Source organism: Sapajus apella, unplaced genomic scaffold (genome assembly GCF_009761245.1).
Source record: "Sapajus apella isolate SASKATOON/1434 unplaced genomic scaffold, GSC_monkey_1.0 scaffold174, whole genome shotgun sequence".
Taxonomy (NCBI): domain Eukaryota; kingdom Metazoa; phylum Chordata; class Mammalia; order Primates; family Cebidae; genus Sapajus; species Sapajus apella.
Window position 1 is genome coordinate 1,419,704 of NW_022437114.1, and position 26,437 is coordinate 1,446,140.

The 26,437-nt window shown below is 37.7% G+C and overlaps 1 protein-coding gene and 1 long non-coding RNA gene across 4 annotated transcripts in view; one reads left to right on the forward strand and one right to left on the reverse strand.

Annotated features, from left to right (window-relative positions):
- The window catches only part of KBTBD12 (kelch repeat and BTB domain containing 12), a 66,670-nt gene that overhangs the window by 19,619 nt on the left and 20,614 nt on the right, over positions 1-26,437 (reverse strand). The gene's annotated exons all lie outside the window — the stretch shown is intronic.
- Positions 522-26,437, forward strand: part of LOC116542816 — a 110,084-nt gene continuing 84,168 nt past the window's right edge. For 2 of the 3 annotated variants that reach the window (XR_004265359.1, XR_004265361.1), the window contains exon 1: positions 522-1,731. This is a non-coding gene — a long non-coding RNA (uncharacterized LOC116542816). The remainder of the gene's footprint in view (positions 1,732-26,437) is intronic. The other variant, XR_004265360.1, reaches the window with a different exon arrangement.

Genomic DNA, 26,437 nt, shown 5'->3' on the forward strand with positions numbered 1-26,437 from the left:
AAAAAAAAAAAAAAAAAAAAGAATTTCAAGGTTGACTGTAAAGATAACCTGACTTTGACATTTGCCTTGCTGTTGATGGTTAGCAATGCTTTTGCTGATGTGCCTAGCTAGGAATATGTTCTTCCCATTCCTTATCATTGCAAGCTGGTCTCTCCCTCTCTTCCTAAGTTGCATGAAATTTCCCAATTAGGGAAGGACTATTCTTTGGTAAATTTCAGGAAATGCCCTAAATCCAAATGCCCGGTGCATTTTCCAGTTTTGGATGTATAGTTTATTCATCAGATATTCATTAAATGCCTATAATATGTAAGGCAATGTGCTAAGTTATAATAAGGAGCTCAGAAAGATGCATAAAGCATGTTTCCTACTCTTAAGAAATTAATGGGATGGAAAGGGCCACGTTTGCAAATAAATAAAATAGAGGATATCAAGACAGGTGTCTTAAAAGAGATACAAATGAGATTTAGAAGTCCAAAGACTGTAACAAGGAACATAAATAACACTTACAGAATCATGACTTTAAGTACAATTCTCTATCGGAAAAATAATTGTATACAAATTCCTACCAACTGTAATAAGAAACACATTTCTATGTACCCTTTTTGTTTTACCCTCCCAAGTCCATCAAGATCAGGGCCATATTTCCTGATCTGAAGGATGGCTCCTGAGACTGAGGTAAACCCCCTGGGAAAGAGGGACACGCCTGTATTTGCAGACACACCTCTTATCAATGACCTCATTCTATACAGACTCACAGCCTGGTCTGTGTGACTAATCAAAAAGCCTATAAAACACTGGCCTCAGGTAAACCAGCTCTCCTTCACATAGAGAGGGTCCTGGAAGAGTCACTGCACATACTGCATATGTGGCGTGGTGACTGATACTGGAGTGTGTTGTTGACAGCAGTCTCAAAAACAAAATTAAGAACTTTGCTTTGATCTCATGGCTTTTACTATATGTTTCACTTACTGGGAAATTAATCTCATATGTCTCCTGGCCTGTCTTCTCTCACTGTCATTTTACACGCTTTGCCCATCACTACATCAGTTATGTGGTCTTTTCACTATCACCTGGTTTCCTATCTTGCTCACTGGACTGTAGTTTCTGTATGGCATCCCCAGTACCTAGCCCAGTGCCTGACACATTGTGTGTATAGAATGAAGAATGAGAAGTTTAACTTTGCATGTGCTTTCCCTGTCTGTCCAAGTGAGTGTGCTACTGGGGGCAAAGGCCACTATTCTGCATCTTTTATATCACAGGGCCTGCCACACAGTACTCAATGAATCCAATAAGATTGATGGGAACAGCTTCTTTTCACCATGGTTGGGGTTTATGCCAGGCATAAAACATGATGAAAGTGCACTTTGAAGAAAAAGTCTTTTTTTTCCTTTGGGGATGTAAACTGGCTTGTTTCCTGTCTCAGTTTGAATCCAGGGACTGAGGCTATAACCTAACTCAGGAGGCTCTTAGCTGCCTTCTCTCTTTTCCAACTGGATAAATAATTTAGCCCATTACAGTGCCAAGTCCTAGCTGCAGCGTTTCCAAGGAGGGGACACACTGGCCTCGGTTAACAGCACAGCTCTGCTGTTTCTGGGCCCTATTTCAATGTGGCACTCGGGTAGTGAGAGCTTTCTCAGCATAACAAAAAGTGGAATTTCCTATTGTTGGGCAAGAAGGACTTAAAGAAGAGGATTTATCCATAGGCGTTGAACCCAGCAACCCCCCCGTAAGGTAAGAATAAGATGATCTAGTTGTCTGTTTCTGTGAGATCCAGGACAGATGTTACTAGGCTGGTTTGTATTACACCCCTTCAGAAGACCAGTAAATGAAAGCAAAGAGATGAAATGGGAGTCACTGGAGTTGGGTTGGGGCACATGGAGCAACCAGCATCCTGAATCTAGCTTACAAGTTTCACATAAAAGCCCATTAGAAAGATGTACCCAACATGATGCATATACAGAATGGTTATTATTCTCTTGATTTTTGGAATAATTAGAGTGTTGTCATTTTTGTTGCTCTATTACCAAGTATATTTAATTAAAATGTTCAGCCCTTACTCTGCAAAACTAGCCCTTTCTATTTGGTTGGCAGGGAGTTCACACACTCCACTCAAGGGGTGACATGAGCTTCCAGGGTGCTCTGTCTTTGTTTTTGACCATTAATGCCTGAACACATTCTCTGTCTCACTTGGATGTAATTCCACCATCAAATACACTCTATTAGCAGCAGACTTAATGAGCTTAAACTGAAGGTGAATCCTGATTAGGTAAATAATCAAATGAAAGCATGATCTTTATTAATAAGTCAGCACCAGCATTACAAGAGAAACCTTTTGATGAGTGAAGTCCTGGGGTAGGATCAGCACATCTGTAGAATTTCAATGAGATACCTCCATATCTTTAATTTATATGAACCTCTGAGCATGACTTTTCTTTATTCGAAAACAGATAAATGAATAGAAATTATCTTTGCAAGTCATATCCAAATGGACCACAAATGCAAAATATATACCTTTTTTTTTTTGGTGTGTAGCGGAAAGGGGGAAATTATAGAAGAGAACGATGCCTCCCCCTCTTTTTTATCATTTCTTTAAAGACTCCCGATGCCTCCCCCTCTTTTTTATCATTTCTTTAAAGACTCCCTCTTCTTGTATGTGTGGCTATTTTAGATTCTTTCCCTTCTGGGGGGTGTAGGAGTGAACCTCTCCTCCCACACAAAGCCTGGGAGGGAGCTGGCTGAGGCAGAGGGGAGTGGTACTCTCTGCCCAAGGTGCCCTTGAATGCAGCGGTGCTGGCTCCCAATGCCCTCTGCCTGCAGGGTCACCTCAAGGTGGCAGGCTTATTCTGTATTTTCCCCCTGGTGTGATCCAGAATAGTAGGGGTATTTTGTAATCCTTTGGACAAGCTCCCAAAGTTGCTTGCCTTGCCAAACCAGCCTTAGGGGAAAAATATACATATATTTATATTTACTATTGTTGGCACCCATGTGCCCTGGAAAAAGGATGTGGACCTTGGAAACACACAGACCCTGGTCCATACCCTGTGTCACCATTTGCTAGCTAGACAAAGTTGGTCAATTTAATTTCTCTCAGCCTTTTCTCACCAGTAAATTAAGGGTAATGACAGCAATTCCACAACTTGTTGCAAAGATTAACTTATTAGGCAACCACGTAAAGGCAGAGATGGGTAAGGAGGAACTCATATTTGTTGTATACCTATTCACAAGTATTACCACAGGAATTTTCCTTTAATATCTATTCTCACGCACGGTGTGTAGACAAAATGGCTAGCATGCAGGAGGCATCCAAATGTTGATTCTCATTCTCTTTCATGTTCTAGGATGTTACCTGGGTAACCAGTGTTTATTAAAGTTGCTGAAATCCTACCTTTGCTTACTCTCAATTTAATTATTTGCTGTGTCTATAATTGACAGTTTACTGACTGTATGGTCAAATTGCCCTTAATAGTTTCTTCTAGGGTTGGATAGAGAGATTCAGGAGGCCAAAGGGCTAAGGAATAGGCAGAGCCTTCCTCTCAGCCTTTAGATGGAGGGAAAAGCTCCTGACATGACTTAGAGTAACTCATTTGGTTGTAAACGTTTGAGAGTGGCAGGAGCTGTTGGTGGACATCACAAAAGATACAAAAGGATTTTGCAATTCGTAGGCTTCTAGGAGTAAAACTGGCCCATATATCTGAGTGGATGGGCTGCTTTCTGACACATGTCAAACATAATCTATTCACTGCTAATATAATGCTTGCGAAGATTTGTTTCATTCTCACACAAGTTGTCAGCTCTCTGATTATTTTTTCCAACTTCATTTCAGAATTCTAGCTTTGGTGCCTAAAACCCTAGAAAACATGAACCTAGCTCCTTGCCACTTTCTAAAGTCTAACACAGGGGGGTCTTGGGTATTTTCAGAATAAAGCCCAACACTACAAGGCTGACAGCCGCTTATCTGCCTTCTACGAAATTCTGGATGATACTGTGCAGTGCTCATCAACAGAGTGCCTGGGCTCACAGAACAGGGCTGCTGGGGCCCCCTGTACTGCGGCCATTCTCCATTCTCTTTAACTGCTGGCCTTCATAGCCCTTGATCAGCTTTTTCTTGCCAGGCCGGGAAAACACAATCATTGTCTGCATTTTGTTTGCTACCTCACACAGATGACTGTGAAAATCAAATAAAAGAGCTTCAAGGGAAGACCAAATTCCATTTGCTGGAGCTTGATTTTGCTTTATTTTGGAGGGAAAAATCAATTACTGGAATTGTCTGATAACTTCCAAGTGGAAATATAGATGGTCTAATAGAATGTTCTGGAGCTGGGCCCTGAGTGCCAAATAAACTGCAATTATACAATACTGTCCCATCTGATCCTGAGTGACCTCTATGCTTTTGTGTCAACCCAGCAATGGGAATTAGTGGATTTCCAGTCAAGTCTGGGCCTTTGAAACCCTAGGCCCATCTTTTCCTTGTCTCTTCTCCATACTGTCACCAGTTTGTCCGGCAGGGGTCCCAGCAGGTCTGAAGCCTGGCCCATAAGGGGAGAACACAGAGGAGTGGGACATGGTAGGTGGAAGCGAGCTTAGGGGATGGCTCATAGATGCCACAGCAGGCCAGAGGTGCCAGCTGCAGAAGAATGTCACCACAGCCCTCCTCTCAGCAGTCATCCAACTCTGCTTACTGCACCTCCTTGGCGCCTCCCATACCCATCCCTTCCTCTACAGGGACCAAGTCTTGGTGACCCAGCTGCTCCTAACTCCTCGCTTGCCTCGTCTGCCCTTCTCCCTCCTGCACCGCCCCTGCCCCTGAGGCTCCAGAACACTCAACCGTTTCCCAAATAAGAAGGCTATTTGTCTCTAGGCCTAGGCCTTGGTTTGGGCTGATCTCTCTGCCTAGAATGGCCTCTTCTCCTCTTCAACTTGGCAAACCCCTACTCCTCTTATAAGGCTCAGCTCTATCTTCAACCTCTCACAAGCCTTTCATGTCTCCACACAGAATTGGCCATTCCCTCTTTCGGCTTCCGCTGTCCTGAACAGAAATCAAGGTTCCTATGAAAATACATTGCTCTAATTTATCTCCCTATATGCCTCCTTGTTAGATGAGACTGTAAGTCCCTTGAGGGCAGATGTCTAATCACATCCGTATTGCCAACACTCTCTACACTGGGTACAGACAGTGAAGACAGAAATACTGAAAGGAATGCATGAATGGGTCAGCTCCTTACCTATGTCCTAGGTATCTTTTTTTTCTTATACTATTTTCACTGGGGGGACTAGGGGGTTTCAGAGTGTGGCAAGTCTTAAATCCAAAGAGCTAAAAGCTGGCCGATTATAAAGTTCATCTTCTTAAGAATATAGGAATCTAATCTCAGCTACTGAGAAAAATGACTGCTGTCTGTTGTTGGGCTCATCTTTTCCCCCCAGATTTGCCTGCCTAATACTGATACTTCTATGAAGTGGTACTGCAAAGAACTATTCGTCAAACCTATTCCACAGCTTAAAAGTGAAAGATACACAAAATATAAGTCCTTGAAGGCAAGGCCTACATCTTCATATTCCGAGGTGCCAAGCATAATATCTTTCTTCTAAAGGATACTTGACAGTATTTGTGATATAAATATTAAAGCAAAAAAGATCATAATTCTTTGGCATATTTATCTTGTGTCTAAGTGAATTGAGTTACAGAAAATATGCACTCATTTCCATATTTACCCAAGAAATGGTAGAGGAAGGGAGTGACAAAAATATTGATCGCATGTATGAATTAGGATAAAGGAAGAAAGATAGTACATTTTACTCCAAATGATAGTTTTTTGGCAATTGATATTTTCCTCTTTAAAGCACAAAAATTTTCCATTTCAACTCTTTATACTGTTTTAAAATATGTATTATGTTCTTTTCTGCCTTAGTGAACTGAAGGTACCAAATATAGTGGAACGTTTTCTTAAGGATTCAGGAGTAACAAAATAATCTTCTGTTTATAATATACCATGGATATCGATGGTTGCACACAAAGCTGCACAAAGACATGCCTAAGATTTGCTTTCTTAAACAAATCCTTGTTATTGGCATCGTTTATCTTTCTTTAACAATTTACCGCTTTTTCATAAAAGCAAAGCACAGAATGTGTAGTTGTACAACCCTTTGCCTGTATAACATTAAGCTTTCCTGCAGACACACACTAGTAAATCAGAGCCTGAGACAGCATTCTCCTAGGATATTTCTTATCCTCCCGCAGTAACATGAGCACTGTCCTGTGGGGCTTTCGCAGTGTAGAAGCTTCCAAACATTCTAATTTCAGAATCAAACACATTTTAAACTTTTAGTTAATTTAAGCAATCTAAAAGTATATTTTGGATACCCCCTCATGTTTATACTAGGTGTCATAGAATAACAAGTTTGAGGGTTTTTTTTTTTTTTTTTTTTTGTCCATAAGACCCTCAGAGTCTGCTGGGAAATAAAGGACAAATATGGAAACATACATAATACAGGATTATAATTACACACTGATGAAATAAAGTGTAATTTCTAACTCACTGTCACGATGATATATAGAATGATAACTCTCTGTGAACTTGTGGGATATCAATGATAAAAAATACTATAGCTAAATTGCAATTTGGGAGCCACAGGTAAACTTTGGTCTTTTAGAGGACTTCTTTCTGAGTTACTCACTGAGGATGCGAGATAATAAAGGTTTAAAACCCCTCATATGCTTAACTGGAAATATATTTTAGAGATACATCAAAAATATAATGAGCCATTCACTCCAAGTCAAAGCTACTGAATCTCTAAATCCAAGTCCTTTTTCAGAATAAGGAGGCATGAGGAACACCCTGTCTGACTTCTTTGGCCATGGTAAAGCATTTCTTTCCTTGTTCATCATAAATTTATGAAATGTATATCTAAACCCAGAACACTCTTTCTGATTAGAGCAGAACATATCTGACAGCCTATTCTGGCTTATTAGTGCCAGGACACTTTGACCAAGTAACTTTATCCAACTTCCTAGCATATTTAAGTACACAATGATGCTGTCTAGAGGAAGAGATATTGCCTTATTCATCTGTATCTCTTCTAAACGTCGGCTCAGGGACTGGCTTATGTAACATGTGCTTAGCAAATACTTTGAGCATATAATAGGTCCATTAATATGATATTACCTTGCCACCTTCTGCAGAACATTTGTGTTTTTCAAAGTGCAATCTTATGATTTTTTAACACCAGAATTGCTTCTATGCTTCCTACAATTCAGATTCCTACGTTACATTTTAGACCTACTGACTCCGAATTGCCAATGGTGAGAGTCAGGGATCTGCCATTTTAGTGTGCAACCTAGGTTAATTTGAGACTTATACTTTTTAAAAATCGCTTAGAATTTTATCAAAATAAAAGGTAAAATCTTACCACAGTGAAGCTTGGTCCTCTCATTTCATAAACAAATTCACCATTAAAGTGATTTTTGAAATGCATTTACTGTAATAATTTGGACCTTTTGTGTAACTTTTCCTTTCATTACTCTTTAATGGCATTCAAGCTGAGAGTCAGACTTGGATAGTGCTGTTATGTTTTCAGTAAACCAGTGAGGCACAAAATGGTTTCCTGGAGAAAACATTGATAGTTTGGGACATTAGCTATGTGGGAAAACTTAACATTAGCCGTCTCCCTAGACAGGGAAATGAAAAGTCCCTATTTCAAAACATTCTCCGTAAGACCTGTAACTCTGATGATTTCTGTGACATTTTACATGATAGAATAATAGGACAGGTTGGAGATGCAAAAATGCAATTCAGTAAACAAACACTTATGAGCGTCTATCACATAAAGCCAAGCCCTGGGCTGGCTTTCAGAGGACACAGAGATAAGTAAAACAAGGTCTCGTCTTTTAGACAGTCTGAGTCATAGTGTGACAAGGGCAGCTACTGGCAAAGCAGCATGCTGCTCACTCTGACCAAAGGATTACATAAACCACTATGAGGAGATGGGATTTTTGCCAGATTTTGAGGATGTTGAGTTAGGCCCTACATGCAAAGGGAACAGGGTAAACAAAGGCACAGGAGGAAAGCATGTTCAGGAAATGACTCCAAGTCCCTGTGGCTGGCGCTGAGGTTTCGTGGGGTGGAGGAGCAGCAGGAGGAGCTGAGGCTGCAGAGGCAGGCTGGGGTCACGTGTGAAAGGTCTACTGCCTCCATAAATAGATTCTAGGACTCACTTTCTATATTTGATTTTGCCCGACCCATCAATCAAGCTGAAGCAACTTTTGAATGCAATTTGACGTTTTAAGAACACTTGATGGAAATCCAAAGCATATTCATGAATATACATTTTCATTTCAGAAGGAAGCATAATTTATTCAAGAGCATAACTAATAGTATGAGATCTAAAATGTCTGCTAGTTTATCTTACACGCAAAAAAGAGAGAGCACTGGTACCATATTGAAATCAGTATTTTATAACAGAAGCATTCACCAAGGACTCATAATGATATTTCAATTAGGTTGAACCCAGAATGTCCTACCTTCCTCAAAATTTTACTAATAGAAGTCTGCATTTGATTCATTTTCTACTTTATTATTCATAAAAATGGATTTAAGACCTTGAAAACAAGGCATGAACATTTTCTACAGCAATAGGATATATTAACCTAAATTTTCTTGACTACCTTTTTAGGCAATTAGGATGTGTTTTGGATTAAAGAAGCTTAACCATCTCTTATAACGAGCTTTCACTGTACAAATGACAAAAAAATTTTTCTTTAGAAATAAAGCACCTTAAAGGCTTTAGCCTTAAACAGCATCCTTTCCTTTGGTCTCCTCCTGGATGTCAGTGGTTCTGTCATTAAACAACAGACCCCTCCTTTCTGCACTTCCTAACAAAAATAGTTATGTTCCTAAGAAAGGCCTCAGGGGGAAAAAAAGAAAAAAAAAGAAAGCTGGCTGGTTTTAAATACCTGTGTTTCCACTTAGGGTGTCATTGACTCATAAGGCTTATATAGACTAAATTATTTTAGGCTTTCTAGGAAGTTATCCAACAGAAGAGCTGATTACAGTGTGGCAAAGCTGACAAAATGTACATGTAACCACATGAGCAATGGAGTCACTTGAGCAATCTGGTCATATCTATTCCTTTATTTTTATGTTAAGAAGCCAATTTATAGATTTCCAGGAAAAACTATCCAGGATATGACTAATATGCCCCTTGGCTAGTCTGCCATAATTCCAGAAGCTGTTTTCATCTAAATTCAAATTATTCATTGTATCTATGACAACACACTTTTTAAAGACAAACATTTACACAAGAAAAATTTAGCATAGATTTTAACTGAAGCCCATATTCTATAAAATCTTTAAAACACAAAGCAAACCTCCAGGGTCAGTGCTAGCCACAATGTCCAGTAGTATAATGTTTTTATCTTTAATTCCTATCAGAAGAATACATTCTGGACAATATTTTCAAAGAGTTCCTTACGTGAAAATGTGTACCTGGCTTCATACAGAAAAGCAGGCTGTGTGAATGTGCAGTAAATATGTCATTAGCATATTTACAATGGAAGGAAATGAAGAAGGTAGACTCAGTCCTTTGACTCCCAGTGCATGAGGACAGAACGACCTCAGCTCAGTATGCCTCCTCATTTGGACCTGGCAGGGCACTAACAATAAGATGACAGGCTGAGCATTATTAGGACATTAAAGCATGGTGGACTCCTTGCCACTTATTATAAACAATAATGATTGTTAAAAGTATCATCTATTGAGCACTTCTCATATGCCAAGCACAGTGTTCAGCATTTGACATAATACTCTCATAAGCTGTGCAACAACTGCATGAGTTAATAGTGTATTATCATCTTTAATTTACGAACAAAGAAAACAGACTTAGCAAAGTTAAGTAACTTGTTCAAAATCGCATGGTGCTATTAAGTTGCAGAGAAAAGATTTGTCTGCAGAAAGACTTTTCCTTTCTATGACTTATTTCAGTTAAAGAAGATACCTGGGAAATCTTTGTACATATGGGATTTACTCGGAAGATTTACAAAAACATAATAAGGTAAAGGCAAAGGCCATTTATGTATGATTGCCTGCATATACAATCTTGTATGTAAAATCTGTTTATATGCATGATCAATATATAATCTTGTATGTACAATCTAGTAACATAACAGGGAGAGAGTAGCAGGAAAAGAAATGGTAACCAAAAGCAGTGGGAAGGAAAGGAAAAAAAAACATGAAACCCTGTAATCTGTGGCCTTCTGGGTTTAGGAGCAAATACAGTAGTACTACATAACTCAACAGTAACAAGAATGAAATCACTCACATACAGATGGACATCACTCATATACAGAGAAGCACATGCTCCTAATGATTATTTTTAAAAGTTATGTTAACATTAAAATTGGACAGATTTGGGTTTGAATCCTGGATTTAGTCACACTATTTGTGTAATAAAAATAAAGAATTTACCTTTGTAGGATATTGTGAGAATTGAGACAACGTATGAAATCACCTCAGATTTAGTAGTTCTTCAAAAAATACTATTTTCCTTCAAAGAACTCTTTCACAAGGCAGAGAAGAGTGTGATAACTGGGAGTACTTTTTTCCTTGTTAAAACGGTAATTGGATTTAGCCATTTAAAGGTGCTGGCATGATTTGTTGGGAAATTATAACTACATAGAATCTTTCATTTTCTAACAAAGCCAGGAAGACTGTACTATGCAGAACTCAGGCCATCAAGGTAGCTTATCTGCTTAAAAGTATGTAAGACCTTGGAAAATCTAGATCAAGCCTTTAGACTGCCCTCTAATCCCTTCTTGCAATCCCTTTGTTATACTTTGTTGCACAATCTGATATGTTTATTCAGAGTCTTAAATCTACAGCGCCACTGTCCTAAGAAATGTTTCAACGAATAATTTAAAGACAAAATTAACAATGGTGGTGAATATTACGATAATCCTTGATGGTCTGTCTTGCTGCTTTGGCTGACTGAAGATGAGAAAGGAAGGGATGGAATATCGAAAAGTCCCACGCTCCTGGGAAAAGATTAATTGTTCCCAAGACATGACAAGTCAACATCAGAAGTGGTTTTCAACCTGATTAATCAATCAGTGACAACTTGCTTCAGTGACCATGACTCTGGAATCAACCAGTCAGAGACAGCCTCACACCCTGGAAGGCAGCCAGTCAGGGGCTGACTCACTCCACTGAGTCCTCTTCTAAGGCTGACCTGACTCCCTCCTGCCTTGGTAATGAACAGACATAAACCACACTTCTGAGGAACAACAATCCACTCCCGCCTTTGTAACCAAACACAAAACCAAACTTAACTCCTGCCCACAATCCTATATAAAATCATCAGTTTCTTTGTTCTGTGAGAATATCTCTGACTAAGTAACCATTCCTATAGTAAGTAATCAATAAATTCAGCTTTCTTGGTTTCAGATACTGAATGTGGTCTTATCTCTTAGCAATAATTGACATCTAATTGAAAAATAGACTAAGATTCATTCATGAATACTAGAGAATGAAGATATTAAAACATTAAAGTAACTCAACCTAATCTTTCTTTACCATGCTTTGATATATATTGTTCCTGGTGTAAAGTATAACTTTCTCATCTTTCTTTTTTTTTTTCTTTTGCCATGGAGTTTCACTCTTGTTGCCCGGGCTAGAGTGCAATGGTGCAATCTTGGCTCACTGCGACTTCTGCCTCCCAGATTCTCTCCTGCCTCAGCCTCCCTAGTAGCTGAGACTACAGGCACCAGGCACCACACCTGGCTAATTTTTGGCATTTTTAGTAGAGACAGGGTTTCACCATGTTGGCAAGGTTGGTCTTGAACTCCTGACCTCAGGTAATCCACCCACCTGGGCCTCCCAATGTGCTGGGATTACAGGCAGTAGCCACCGTGCTCAGCCTCATTTTTCTTTATTTGACTAATTCCTCCCTGGGGAGTGAGTTAGCTGATCCTCCACTATGTGCACAGTTGATCTGTCTTGCCCTAGTCCCTGAGTTTCTTCTGGGCATAGAGCATGTCTTTCATCTTTTGGTCCTTAGCACCCAGCCTAATATCTGACATATTCTTTGCTGCAACAAGTATTAGTTGAGTCAAATCACAGTGTGATTAAAAAAAAAAAATCCAGTATCTCTTCAATGGACATTATTAGTCTATTTGACATCAACGTTACTCAATTAACTTTTACCTACTATTTATTATTTAAAAAGGCTTATTTTCCACTGAATTATTTCTCCCTTCAATTTTCAGTCAACTAGTTCCTAAGGATTATTTTCATCCATAAATCTCTGAATGTTTGTTCCTCTCCATTAGCCAGGGCCCTTCTACCTTCTTCTTCCCACTTCCCTCTCTGTGATAATTTTGAATTGCTATACTATATTTTCTTTTCCCAGTATGTGTGTTTTCTTCTTCCCTTTACACTTTTCATAGCGCAATGGCATGTTTTGTAATTTTAATTTTTAGGCATATTGCAAATATTACTATGTCAAGTTCAATTACTCAGGAACAAAATTCAAAAACTGAAAAAGTAGTAGAAATCACATTACATTCTTATTCTAACCCGGTGAGTCAAACTATAAAGCCAACTCTTAAATTCTCAGACTCTAAGAGGGAACAAAGAAAATGTAGATAAGAATGTACCCTTCATCCAAGCCATAATTTAGTGATTATCCTATAAAACTATTTATAAATGCTTTTAAGTCAGAGGTCAAAATTAGCTAATTTGATTTCCAGCTTCTTCCACTACTCTGCTCACCCCCTGGCTTACACAGCCACAAAACAGGGACTAAATGTAAGAATAGAGAAGACCAGCAGCCTCACCTCTTTTCATCTCTAGAGAGCAGGAATTTTAAGATCCAGCTATTTCAGCCTTAAAATTTCATCCATTCTGTTTCAAAATTTGGATTTTATGACAGGGCCCTACAGAGCCTGTTAATTCAGGATAACATAGATGGAGTTTTCGCCCATCTGTCCACTCAAGAGCTATATTTAGGGCATATACCTGGTGCAGTGAGTGGACTCTAGGACAATCACAGTCCCCACACTTAATAGTTCCAAATAGGGCAATCCCTTTTAGCCTCTTGAAGGTGTGTGCAGCTAGAATTGAGGTGCCTGGTCCTTTTAATAAGCACTAATCTGTTACTACTTTACTGTTGAAATCCTTCAATGGCTCACTGTCATTTAGAGATAAATTCTGAATTCTAAAGTGTGGCATTTGAAGCTCTCCATGGGCTGGCTCTTGTCTAGCTTTCCATGTTCACCTCTTGCTACTGTTTCATTGTGCAGCTGGTGTTCCTGACACTCAAAACTACCATCAGGTAACATGACATGCAATTAGTATGTTAATGACCAAGAATTCTCTCCTTGTGTTATTCTGTTGGGCAAATCCCAACTTCTTCAAGTGAGCTCAGGGTCAATCTCTCTGTGACATCTTTTCCGAATCGTTAGATTTGTATAGGCCTCTGTAAGTGGCAATCATTGCATGGAATTCTTTGTTTGGTGTGTCTTCCCTGCCAGCTTTCTTGGTGTTAACCTGTACAGCAACTGTGTGCATTACATCCATATAATCATAGTTGCAGGCAAGGGAGGGAAAATTTAACCCATTAATGTTCTGTCAGAAATATTTATTGAGCACTTATTATGTGCCAGACAGGTATTAAGATAGAATGCAGGAAATGCTAGAATGCAGTTGGATGCAGGAAAATTTCTAGTGAGTTTTGCAGCTGAAAAGTTAGTTCCGTCTTTCCTCCCTTTTCACTGTCTTTGCTTGTTTTATTATGATTTTGCTATTAAATCCTAATTTGGGTTCAAACTATTTCATAAGATGATCTTAGGTAAACGGATCTAACAAGCGTGACTGAATGTCCACCTGCTTGCTAAGAGGAAGAAGGCACTTGGTAGATGGGCTCAGGAGCCTAGCCCAGAGATGGTGGCTTATCTAGTACACCAGGGATTCTCACTGCTACCACAAGGGCCATCTGTACTTTGAAAGGACCCTTTGCAAAAGGCGCATTTACAGATGAGATGCTGACCTTGACTGGGGTATGTCTGTGCTTTTCCCCACTCTTCCAGCTATGGAAAAACATCACAGAATGATATGTTTACAAAATATAGACCAGTTTCCCTAAGCCACCCCCATGAGGGGAGGGTCTAGTTTATGATCTTTGGCAAAAGATAGGGAAACACTGTAATTCCGAAGTCCAAATCCTGAAGACAAGAGTACCAGAGAGTATGGGGCCAGCATCAACCAATATATAACTCAGCAGGGCTATTGGCTCTACCCTCAACTGCCTCAAGGCAAGGACAGAAAGAACTAGGGATCCTCCAAGGCCTTTGCTAACTGCTTAGTATGGTACCGAAGTGGCCTCACTGGAATGGCAGGACAAAAGTCCATGATCTTAAGGTCACGAAGAAACGCATGGGAAAGGGTTTGTTGTCAGATAACTGGCTTTTATTACTGCTATGCTACTTAGTAACTATAAGTTTGAATAAGGTACTTAACCTCTTTGAGATTCCATTTTTTTCCTTTATAAAATTATAAAACAAATATACAAAAAGAAACGTGTCTAAAACATAATAAGTATGATAACCATTCTTCCACTTCTTTCTAAGATTGTCATAGTAGGCCAGTGATCATAATGAAGTGATCATTATGATCATGGATACCTGGAAAAGTCATATGTTGAAAGGCACTGGAGACATGTAGAAACAGTAAGGACTAGATGAGCTAACATTCCAGAGAGGGAAGAGCCTCTTCTAGGCTGTTTTCTGCCCTTGAGGCATTTGCTGATTCTGGACCAAGGCTAAGAACTGGGTCTGGCACAGACAGAGGAACCCTGGTGAAGGAGAGAGACCACGGGAATTTTTGGCAGTTGCGTGGGGCTGTTGTGACAGATTGGTAGCTAGAAGATCTGCACAGAGGAACCTCAAACATGTGGCCAACTTTCTCCTCAAAAGCACTGATTATTGGGACAATCTGGATTCTGGGCCAAATACTTTTAATGGTCAGAGAGAAATCTCTTGCAGCTGCATGGTATATAAGTGACCAAGTCTGGCTTAAGTGAGGGGCTTGCCAAAAATACACATATGGTCTCCATCTCAAGATATTTGTCAGGTTTTGAAGTTGTTCAGGGAGGCTAAAAAGCTAAGCTAAACAACTCTGAAGGAAAGAACAGAATCCCCACAGTCTTCTAGGATAGCAGGAGACAGATCCTTCCAGCTCACCATCCAAAGTCAGGGGTGGTCAGGGGGAGTGGCCCATGTCCAAGGAACAGGGCAAATCACAGGAAGACTGAGCCTTATTAAGGCTGCAACTTATCCTGGCCCAGCCCAGGCCCTGAGAGGACTGAGGGAATCAGTCCCTTGCTCTGACTTAGTAAGGAAAGGCAGAATCCTCTCAGGGAGGAGATCATTGGGAGCCTCTGGTTCTTTTCCACAGTTCAGTATACAAGAAAAAAATCACCAGACATGGGCATAGGCAGGGAAATACGGCTTATCAAAGAAAAAAACATAACAGAAGTTGACTCGTGAACTATCCAAATATTGAAATAACTGATTGATAAGATAAAGAAAATAGAAAAAAACCCAGATGGATAAAATGGATGAGAAAAGTAGAGAAATTCACAAAAACGAATCTATGAAAGAGAATAAAGTGGACATTCTAGAAATGAAAAATATAGTATCTGAAAAGAAAAAGAAAATGGCTGGGTTAACAGCAGTCTGAATACAATGGAAGACAGGATAAGTGAACCTGAAGATAGTTAAATAAAAAATATTCAGACTGAAGTAAAGTGTGAAAGAATTTAAGTAAGACCCCAAGAGACACACAGCACATAAAAAAGGGTCTAGCGTACAGCAAATGATCAGCTTACAGGAAAGAAAAGAGAGAACAAAATAGAAGCAATATTTAAAAAGATAAAAGCTGAGAATTTCCCCAAAACTGATGAAAACATCAATCCATAAATTCCAAAAGCACAGTGAACCCCAAGTAGAATAAAAACAAAGAGACCACATTTAGGCAGATCACAGTCAAATTGCTGAAAACAATGGGGAAAATAAAAATCTCACATGAAGTCAGAGAAAAAAAGAGCACATTACCTTCAAAGGAACCACAATGAGACTGACATTTGCTTTTTAAATAAAAACTATGAAGGCCAGATGAAATAGACTGACATATTAAAGTGTTGACAGAATAATATACTGCCAATATAGAATTCTACCAGCAAAAAATATGCCTGGGAAATGAAGACAAATAAAGACATTTACAGACAATCGAAAGCCAAGAGAATTAATTACCAGCAGATTTGCATTACCATAAATATTAAAGAAATAAATTTAAGGCTAAAGACAATTTTTCTTTATTGAAATATTGGAAGCCTGTAACTTTAGGAAGGAGTGAAGAATGCTGAAAATAGCAATTTTTTGAATAAACATAACAGGTTGTTTAAAGAACCACAACCACAATATAAGGGTATATAAAATATATGACACCAAAGCACAATGGGTGGAAGGAATGAAATTAAACTGTTATTGGGTTCTTATATTGTTTGAGAAGAGGTAAAAGTGTTAACTTAAGGTAGACTATAATAAGTCAAGACTTCGTATTGAAATCTCTGGGGCAATGAATACAAAAACCATATAAATGGCCCAGGTGCAGTAGCTCACGCCTATAATCCCAGCACTTTGGGAGGCCAAGGCAGGGAGATCACCTGAGGCCAGGAGCTCAAGACCAGCCTGGCCAACGTGGTGAAACCCCATTTCTACTAAAAATACAAAAATTATCTGGACATGGTGGCACACTGCTATAGTCTTAGCTACTCGGGAGGCTGAGGCAGGAAAATCAGTTAAACCTGGGAAGTGGAAGTTGCAGTGAGCCAAGGTCGTGGCACTGCACACCAGCCTGGGCAACAGAGCAAGACATCATTTCAAAAATAAATAAATAAATAAATAAATAAAATAAAATAAAAATAAAAAGACCAGTTCAGACACAGCAAAAACATAACCCAAATAAAAAATACGCAAAGGACTTAAACCGACATTTCTCGAAATACATACAAATAGCCAGGAAGCATATGAAAAGATGCTCTTCATCACTAGCCATTATGGAAATGCAAATCAAAACTGCAGAGATATCACCATTAAGATACCTACTATTAAAAAACACACACACACAGAGAAAACACCAAATGTTAGACTAGTCTGGGCAACATGGCAAAACCCCATCTCTACAAACAAAAAAATTAGCTGGGTGGGATGGCATGAGTCTGTGGTCCCAGCTACTTGGGAGATTGAGGTGGGAAAAGCACTAGAGCCTCAGAGGTTGATACAGTAAGCCATGATTGTGCCACAGACTCTAGCCTGGGCAACAGAGCAAGACCCTCTCTCAAAAAATAAAATAAAATAAATAACAAAAATAAAATAAAATAGAATAAAATGTACAGAAGGACATTTCCCCAGTACAGTAAAGGCCATTTAGGAGAATCCCACAGCTAATATAATAATCAGTGGGGAGGCAGGGGAGGGAATTCAAAGCTTTTTCTTTAAGATTCATCACAAGGCAAGGATGCCTTGCCACTTCTATACAACATAGTACTGGAATTACTAGCAAGAGCAAATAGACAAGAAAAAGAAGTAAAAGGCACCCTCATTGGAAAGGAAGAAGTAAAATTGTCTTTTGCAGATGACATGTTGTCTACATGTAGACAACCCTAAAGATTTCACAAATAAATTGTTAGAACTAATAAATTCAGTGAAGTTACAGGATACAAAATCAACACACAGAAATCAGTTGCATTCTTTATACCAACAACCACTTATCTGAGAAAGAAATAGAGAAATCCCATTTATAACAATATCCAAAAGGATAAAATACTTAGAAATAAATTTAACCAAAGAGGTGGATGATCTCTGCACTGAACACTGTATAACACACTGATGAAAAAAATTGAGATACAAATCAATGGAAGCATATCCCATGTTTATAGATTGAAAGAATTCATATTGTTAAAATGTGCATATTACCCAAAATGATATATAGATTGAACATGATCCCCATCAAAATTTCAATGACAGTTTTCACAGAAATAGAAAAAACTGTTCTAAAATCTGTGTGGAACCATGAAAGACTCCAAATTGCTGAAGTAATCTTGAGAAAAAAGAACAAAGTTAGAGTCACCAACTTCCTGGTTTAAAGTTCTATTACAAAGCTATAGTGATCAAAACAGTATGGTACTAGCATAAAAAGAGACACACAGACCAATAAAATGGAATAGAGAGCTCAGAAATAAACCCAAGAATATATGGTCAACTAATTTTTGACAAAGTGCCAAGAATATACAATGATGAAAGGACAGTCTCTTCAATAAATGATGTTGGGAAAAACAAATATCGACATGCAAAAAATGAAATTGGACCTTATCTTATCTTATATTCAAAAACTAACTCAAAATGGATTAAAGACCTAAACATAAGACCTGAAACTGTAAAACTCCTAGAAGAAAACATAAGGAAAGGCTACTTGACATTGGTCTTGGACATTTTTTGAATACGACACCAAAACTTTAGGCAACAAAAGCAAAAAATAAAAAAGTCAGACATCAAACCAAAAACTTCTGTACAGCAAAGGAAACAATCAACAAAATGAAAAGGCAACCTGCATATTGAAAGAAAATATTTGCAAATCGTATATCTGAAAAGGATTAATATCCAAAATATATTAGGAACTCACACAACTCATTAGCAAAAATCAAATAACCTAATTAAAAAATGGGCAAGAGACCTGAATAGATTTTTTTTAAAGAAGATATATAAATACCCAATAGGTATATGAAAAAATACTTAACATCACTAATCAATAGGGAAAAGCAAATCCAAACCACAATGAGACATCACCTCCTACCTGTTAGGATGGCTATTATCAAAAAGTGTTGACAATATAGAGAAAAGGGAACCCTTGTACACTGTTGATTGGAATGGAAATTGGTATAGCCATTATGGAAAAAAGTATGGAGGTTCCTCAAAAAGAAAAGAAAAGAAAGAAATAGAACTATCATATGACCCCTCTTCTGAGTATACACACAAAGGAAATGAAATCAGTATCTCAAAGAGATTGCTATAGTTTGGATATGGCTTGTCTCCACCAAAAGCCATGCTGAAATTTGATCCCCAGTGTGGCAGTGTTGGAAGGTGAGGTCAAGTGGGAGGTGTTTGGGTCACGGAGACATATCCTTCATAAATGTCTTGGTGCTTTTCTCAAAGTGGTGAGTTCTCTCTCTGGGAGGACTAGATTAGTTCTCATGAGAATAAATTAGTTCATGCAAGAGTCTCTTGTTATAAAGCCAGGATGCGCCTGCGTTCTGTTTCTTCACAATGGTCAGGTTCCTCTTTGACTTTCTTTGCCATCTTATGGTGCAGCAAGAAAGCCCTTGCCAGAAGCCAAGGCCATGTCCTTGAACTTTCCAGTCTGCAGAACCATGAGCTAAATAAATCTCTTTTCCTTATACATTACAAGATACATAAGGAAAGATGAACTAAGATGATATATGCACTCTCATCTTCATTGCAGCATTTACAATAGTCAAGATATGGAAACAATCTAAATGTCCATTAATGGATGACTAAAGAAATGGAATATTATTCAGCCTTAAAAAAAAGGACAGTGTGTCATTTGTAACAACATGGATAAACTAGACATTACACTAAGTGAAGTAAGCCAGACAAAAATACTGCATGATCTCAGCTATATGTGGAATATCTGTAGAATGACTATGTCTAGTATCAGTACAGTGTTATGACTACAGTTAATACTGTATCGTATACTGTAAATTTGCTGAGTAGGTATCAGGTACTCTCACCATGCATACACATAAAGGGTAACTATGTGAGGAGATAGATATGTTAATTATCTTGACTATAGTAATATTTTCACTATGTATATCAAAATATGTTGTACACCTTAAATACATACATTTTTAAAAAGTAAATGATTGACCTTTTGTATTTGCTGACCACACTAACCCCTTTATTAGTTCTAGAAATTTAAAAAACAGGCCCTTTGAGATTTTCTGCATAGACAATTATGTCCTTTGAAAATAAGGACAGGTTCATTTCTTCCTTTCCAATCTGCACAACTTAATCTTTCTTTATTGTACTAAGACTTCCATTATGGTGTTGAATAATAGTAATAAGTGCAGTCTTGCCTTTTTCATGAATTTAGGGGAAAAGCATATAAATTTTCCATTAAGAATGATGTTGGCCAGGCATGATGGCTCATGCCTGTAATCCCAGTACTTTGGGAGGCTGAAGGGGGTGGATCACTTCAGATCAGGAGTTCAAGATCAGCCTGGCCAACATGGTGAAACCCCATCTCTACTAAGAATACAAAATGAGCTGGGTGTGATGGCAGGTGCCTGTAATCCCAGCTACTTGGGAGGCTGAGCAGGAGAACTACTTGAACCTGAGGTTGCAGTGAGCTGAGACTGCACCACTGCATTCTAGTTGGGCAACACAGTAATACTCCATCTCAAAAAATAAAAATAAAAATAGATTAGAATGATGTTACCTATAGATTTTTTATAGGCGTCCTTTATCAGATGGAGAGGTTGAGGAAATTCTCTCTTCTTGGTTTGCTGAGAATCTTTCATCATGAATAAATGTTATATTCTTTCAAATGATTTTTAGGCATCAATTGATATGATTATGTGGCTTTTCTTCTGAAGACTGTAATAAGGTAGATCATGTTGATTGATTTCTGAATTTTGAACTAATCTTGCATTCTCAGGAAAAAACCCCATTTGGCATGGTGTGTTAATCCTTTATATATATTGCTGGATTGAACTTGCTAATATTTTGTTGAGAATTTGTGTGTTTGTGTTTATGTTTACTGATCTGTAGTTTTCTTTTTCTGTAGTCTTTTGTCTGGTTTGGTATCAGGTAATGCTGGTCTATAAAATGAGATGGGAAGTGTTCCCTCTTCTATGTTCTAAAAGAGGTTGTAGAATTGCTGTTACTTTAAAATGCCTGGTTAAATTCACCAGTGAAACCATTTGGACCTAGATATTTATTTTTTGAAATGTTTTAAACTAAGAATTCAATGTGTTTAATAATTTCGGGGTTATCTCTTTTATCTTGGGTGGCTTTTAGTAGTTTGTGGTTTTCAAAGAATTGGCCCATTTCATCTAAGTTGTCAAATGTATTTCTGTAGAGTTGTTTGTAGCACTGCCCTATTATCCTTTTAATATTTACAGAGACTGTAGTGATATCCCCTTTTTCATTTCTAGTATTGGTAATCCGTACCTTATTTCTCTTTTTATTGGTTAGTCTTGGTAGGGTTTTACCAACTGTAGAGGCTTTTTCAAAGAAACAGCTTGGTTTCATTGATTTTCCTTATTTTTTCTTCAGCCTCTAATTTCACTATTTTCTGCTCTTATTTTTATTTACTTTCTTCTACTTGACTTATGTTGTTCTTTTTCTAGTTTTTAAAAGTAGGGACTTAGCCTGTAGGTGTGAGAACTTTATTCTTTTCTAATACAAGCACTTAATGCTATAAATTCCTTCGAAGCACTCTTCAAACTTTGACATGTTGTGCTTCCATTTTCACTCAGCTTAGCATATTTTCTAGTTTCTCTTGAGATTTCCTCTTTGACCCATGGACTGTTTAGAAATGTGTTGCTCACTTTTCAAGTGTTTGCAGACTATCCAGATGTCCTTATTTTCCACTGTGGTCAGAAAACATACTTTGTATGATTTTACTTCTTTAAAGTTTGTTAAGGTTTGTTTATGACTCAGTATAAGGTTTATCTTGGTGAACATTCCATGTGCTCTTTCTGAGTGGAGTGGGCAATAAATGTCAGTTAGATCCAGTTGGTTAATGGTGTTGTTGAGCTCTTTCTATATACAGGTACTTGTTTTTTTCTATCTACTGTTTCTATTTATTACTGAGAGAGGAGGGTTGAAATGCTTCAATTATAATTGTGGAGTTTTCTATTTCTCCTTTTGGTTTTGTCAGATTTCACTGCATGTAATTTGAGGTTTTGCTGTTAGGTACATACACATTTAGTATTGTTATGTCTTCTTAGTGAAGCAATCATTTTATCATTATGTAATGTCCTTCTGTACCTCTGGTAATTTTCTTTCTGCTGTAGTCTACTTAATTTGATATTCACATAGCCACCCCAGCTTTCTTTTGATCAGTGTTTGCATGGTATCCATTTTCCAGCCTTTTAGTCTTAAACAATCTATGTCATTATAATTGAAGTGGATTTCATGTACAAAGAATATTTTTAGGCCATTCTATTTGTAATCCATTCTGACAATTTCTGTCTTCTAATTGATGTCATTAAAACATTTGCATTTAAGGTAATTATTCTTGTGACTAGATTTAGATCTACTGATTTATTGCTCGTTTTGTCTGTTCTCTCTACGGTATTTTTTTTTTACCTTATCTTTTAAATTGTTTAAACATTTTTCAGTCTTCCATCTCAATGCATTTATTGTGATTTTTACTATGTCTCTTTGAATAGTGTTTCTTTTGGGATTACAAAATATGTACTTATTTCATAGTCTACTTAGTATTTTATCACTGTAACTGGAATGTTGGAATCTTCTCCTTATAGTTCCATTTACCCTCCCTCTTTCATGCTGTTTAAATATATGTCTCATAGATTATGCCTAAATACATTGAAAACCCTCCCTGAGAGCTCGCTGGTACTTTTAGTTTCCAAATGTTCCCTTTTTTGGTTCTCTGGCTAGAAACTTGATGTTCTAGTTACCCCTCTATGCCACATATTTCTGTATTTGGACCTTTGTTGGGCTCAAGTGACAGGACAAGAGAGAAAGGGAAAGAGGAAAAAGCAATGTGAGTTGACCACACCCTCTTGGGACTGCAGCTTGAATGAATGGAGAGGAAGTTTCTTTTCCCTTTGAGTTTTGGCCCTTGCTGATCATCATTGCCATGGGATTGTGTAGGTATTGAGATGTAAAAGTACAGAGACAAGAGAGAAAAAGGTAAGGGCATACCTACATTCCGATAATTATAACCTCCCTTTTCAGTAACTCATGCCAAAGCTAGATAGATTTTCTTGGAGCTCTCTCTGTTCACAATACCCATTTCTGATTTTCTAGCTGCGTTGACTTCAGGCTGGGGTATCGGAGGAGAAACCATAGTAAATCCTATGGTAGTAGTACTTAAAATTCTGGTGTTCTTTCTTGATGCACCTACTTCTGTTACAGAGTCTTCAAATACCTTTTCCATGCATTCTGTCCATATTTTATAGTTATATTCAGTGGGAGAGAAAGTGAAGTGTGCTTATTCCATTTTACCTGGAACCAAAAACTCTATTAATTGATTTTGCTTTAAAGTATGTTTTGCCTAATGTTAATAAACAGCTATACAAGCTTTCTTTTAGTTAGAATTTACCTAAAATGTATTTTTCAATCGTCATATTTTAAGCAGAATACGATTGGTTTTCCTTCCAACAGACTGATACTCTTTGTCTTTTAACTAAAGCGTTTAGTGCATTTCCATTTAATATAATTGTTGATACATTTCATCTAATATCTAGCATTTTATTTCATATTATCGGTTGTCTTGTTTATTCTATTTCCTCTTTCTTATTTATTGCATTCTTTTGCATTGATTTTTAATTCTATTTTTCCCATTTATTAGTTTAAAATTTGTATACTCTGTATTCTCTTAGTGGTAAGCCTAGAAATTTAGCATGCGTACTTAACGTCTACATCAAATGTTGCAAATTTAATCCCTTCCTTGGTCTTCCTCCTGGATAATATGGGGATCTTAGGACACTTTCACTCCTCTCACCCCTGTCCCAACTTGTTATTATTATTTTGAATTTCATTTGTTTTAAGACTATTTTGTCACTGTTTTAAAACTATTAATTGCTTTTTAAGTCAATATTTAATACTTGTAACTGATATTAAAATAGTCTTAAATATTTAAGTGTGAAGTGTTTCCATTTGTCCATGTGTTTACCACATTCTTTGCTCTTCATTTCATCTTGCATTTCAGACCTTCAATCTGGGATCACATTTTTTGCTTAAAAATATACTTTAATATTCCTTTATGGTGGTCTGCTGGTGGTAAATGCTTTCAGTTTTACCTCGTCTGAAAATGTCTTTATTTAATCTATGTTCTTTAAAGACAGTCTCATTAGTTATAGAATTCTAGTTTAGCATTTATTTTCTCCTAGCACATTAAACATGTAATTTGATTGTCTTTTGGATTCCATTATTCTGTTGACAAGTCAGCTGTCAATCTGTCACTTCTCAAAAGTAATCAGTCTGTTTATTGAACTGCTTTTAAGATATTCTCTTTTCATTGGTGTTTTTCAGTTTCACGATCACTACAAATCTATGTATAATTTTTTGTTTGTTTGTTGTGCTTGGCATTCACTGTTTTTATTTGTTTGTGTGCATTAGTGCCTTTCACTGGTTTTAGAAAATCCTCACCCATTTTTCTTCAAATATTGCCTTTGTCTTCTTCTCTTTTTCCTCTTCCTACGGAACTTTGTTAAACATTATTTATCCTCTCACTCTATTCCCCATGTATCTTAACTTTTCTTCTATTTAAAAAAAATCTTTGTGATATACTCTGGGCAAATTCTTCAGAACTCTCTTCTAATCACTAATTTTCTCTTTATCTTTGTGTAAACCATTCTCAATTATACTCATTGGGTTTTAATATTGTTATACATTTTTACATTCCTTGCAGATATAAAGTTACTTCTTCCCCAAACATTTTTGATCATTCTTTATCATTTTCTATTTCCTGATAATACTGTAAATCTTGTCTTTTATTTCTTTAAACAAAGTAAGCACATATTTGTCTGATACTTCCAGTATGTGAAGTCTCCACTGTTTTTTTTTTTTTTTTTTTGATTGTTTGTTTTTTTCACTGGCCATTATTTCTATCAGTTCTTGCTCAAGGTGTCTTGTTTTATTAACTGTGGAATGCTTATTGGGGGATTTTTGAGGTCTAGGATAAAGATGCCTTCCTTGAGAGGATGTGAATTTGCTTTTTCCAGGTACCTGAGCACATTACCAGTCTGAAGTATCTTAAACTAAATTCATGATTCAAGCTTTTTCTTTTCTTTTTTTCCCACTTGGGTATGTGAATTGGGGTTGAAATTCCACTCGAGCTTATTTATGATTATTACTTCTCAGGGATATATGAGCCTTTAATCAGTAACTTTCTCAGGGCCAAGATGTTTCTTTGAAGTCCTCTGAGATGAGAGATGTAAGGCAGGTTTACTTCTAGTATATGGTTATACAGAGACTATAGCTCTTTGAAGTACCAGCTTTATGTGTGCATAGTAACTCTGATTACATTTCCCACCCTGAGTAATTTTGGTAAGCCACAAGCCTGGGAAACTAAAGCTTACAATTTACCAGGCTTAATAAATGTTTGGGTGTCCTGCACATTTACTTATTGAAACAGCTTAGACACCACATTATACACCCATTGTGTGTACAATTTAGTGACTTTTAGTATATTTACAAAGCTATGTAGCCATCAGCACCAGTTAAGGTAAGTAAACTTAGTTGATAGTGCTGTTCAAATCTTCTAAAACCTTGCTGATACTCCATCTCATTCTATCAATTCTTGATGGTGGTATAAATCTCCACTGATGATTGTTTGACTGTTTCTCATTTTGTTTTTTTTTTCTTTTCTGGACTCCTGTGCAGAGTCTCACTCTGTCACCCGGGCTGGAGTGCAGTGGCGCCATCTCAGCACAGTGCAACTTTTGCCTCCTAGGTTCAAGCGATTCTCCTGCCTCAGCCTCCTGAGTGGCTAGGACTATAGGCATATGCCACCATGCCTGGCTAATTTTTGTTTAGTAGAGATAGAGTTTGGCCACGTTGGCCAGGCTGGTCTTGAACTTCTAACCTCAAGTGATCCGCCTGCTTCGGTCTCTCAAAGTGCTGAGATTACAGGCGTGAGCCACTGTGCCCAGCTTCATCTCAGGTTTTGCTTCATGTATTTTAGGTCTTTCTTGTTGGGTATGACACATTCTTAATTGCTATAGTTTCCTGATATTATTGACAATTTTACTATCATAAAATTTTTCTGTTTGTCTGTAGTAAAAGTTCTACTCTATTTTGTCAGATGATATAGTCCCTGCACCTCTCTTAATATTGCTGTTTGCATTTTATGGCTTTCTCTATCATAAAACAATAGTAAAACTTTCAACCTATTTGGGTATTTGAATACAAAATGTGTCTCTTACAGAGAGCATATATTTGGTCTTTATTTCTTTCTTTTTTTTTTTTTTTTTTGAGACGGAGTTTTGCTCTTGTTACCCAGGCTGGAGTGCAATGGCGCAATCTCGGCTCACCGCAACCTCCGCCTCCCGGGTTCAGGCAATTCTCCTGCCCCAGCCTCCTGAGTAGCTGGGATTACAGGCACGCGCCACCATGCCC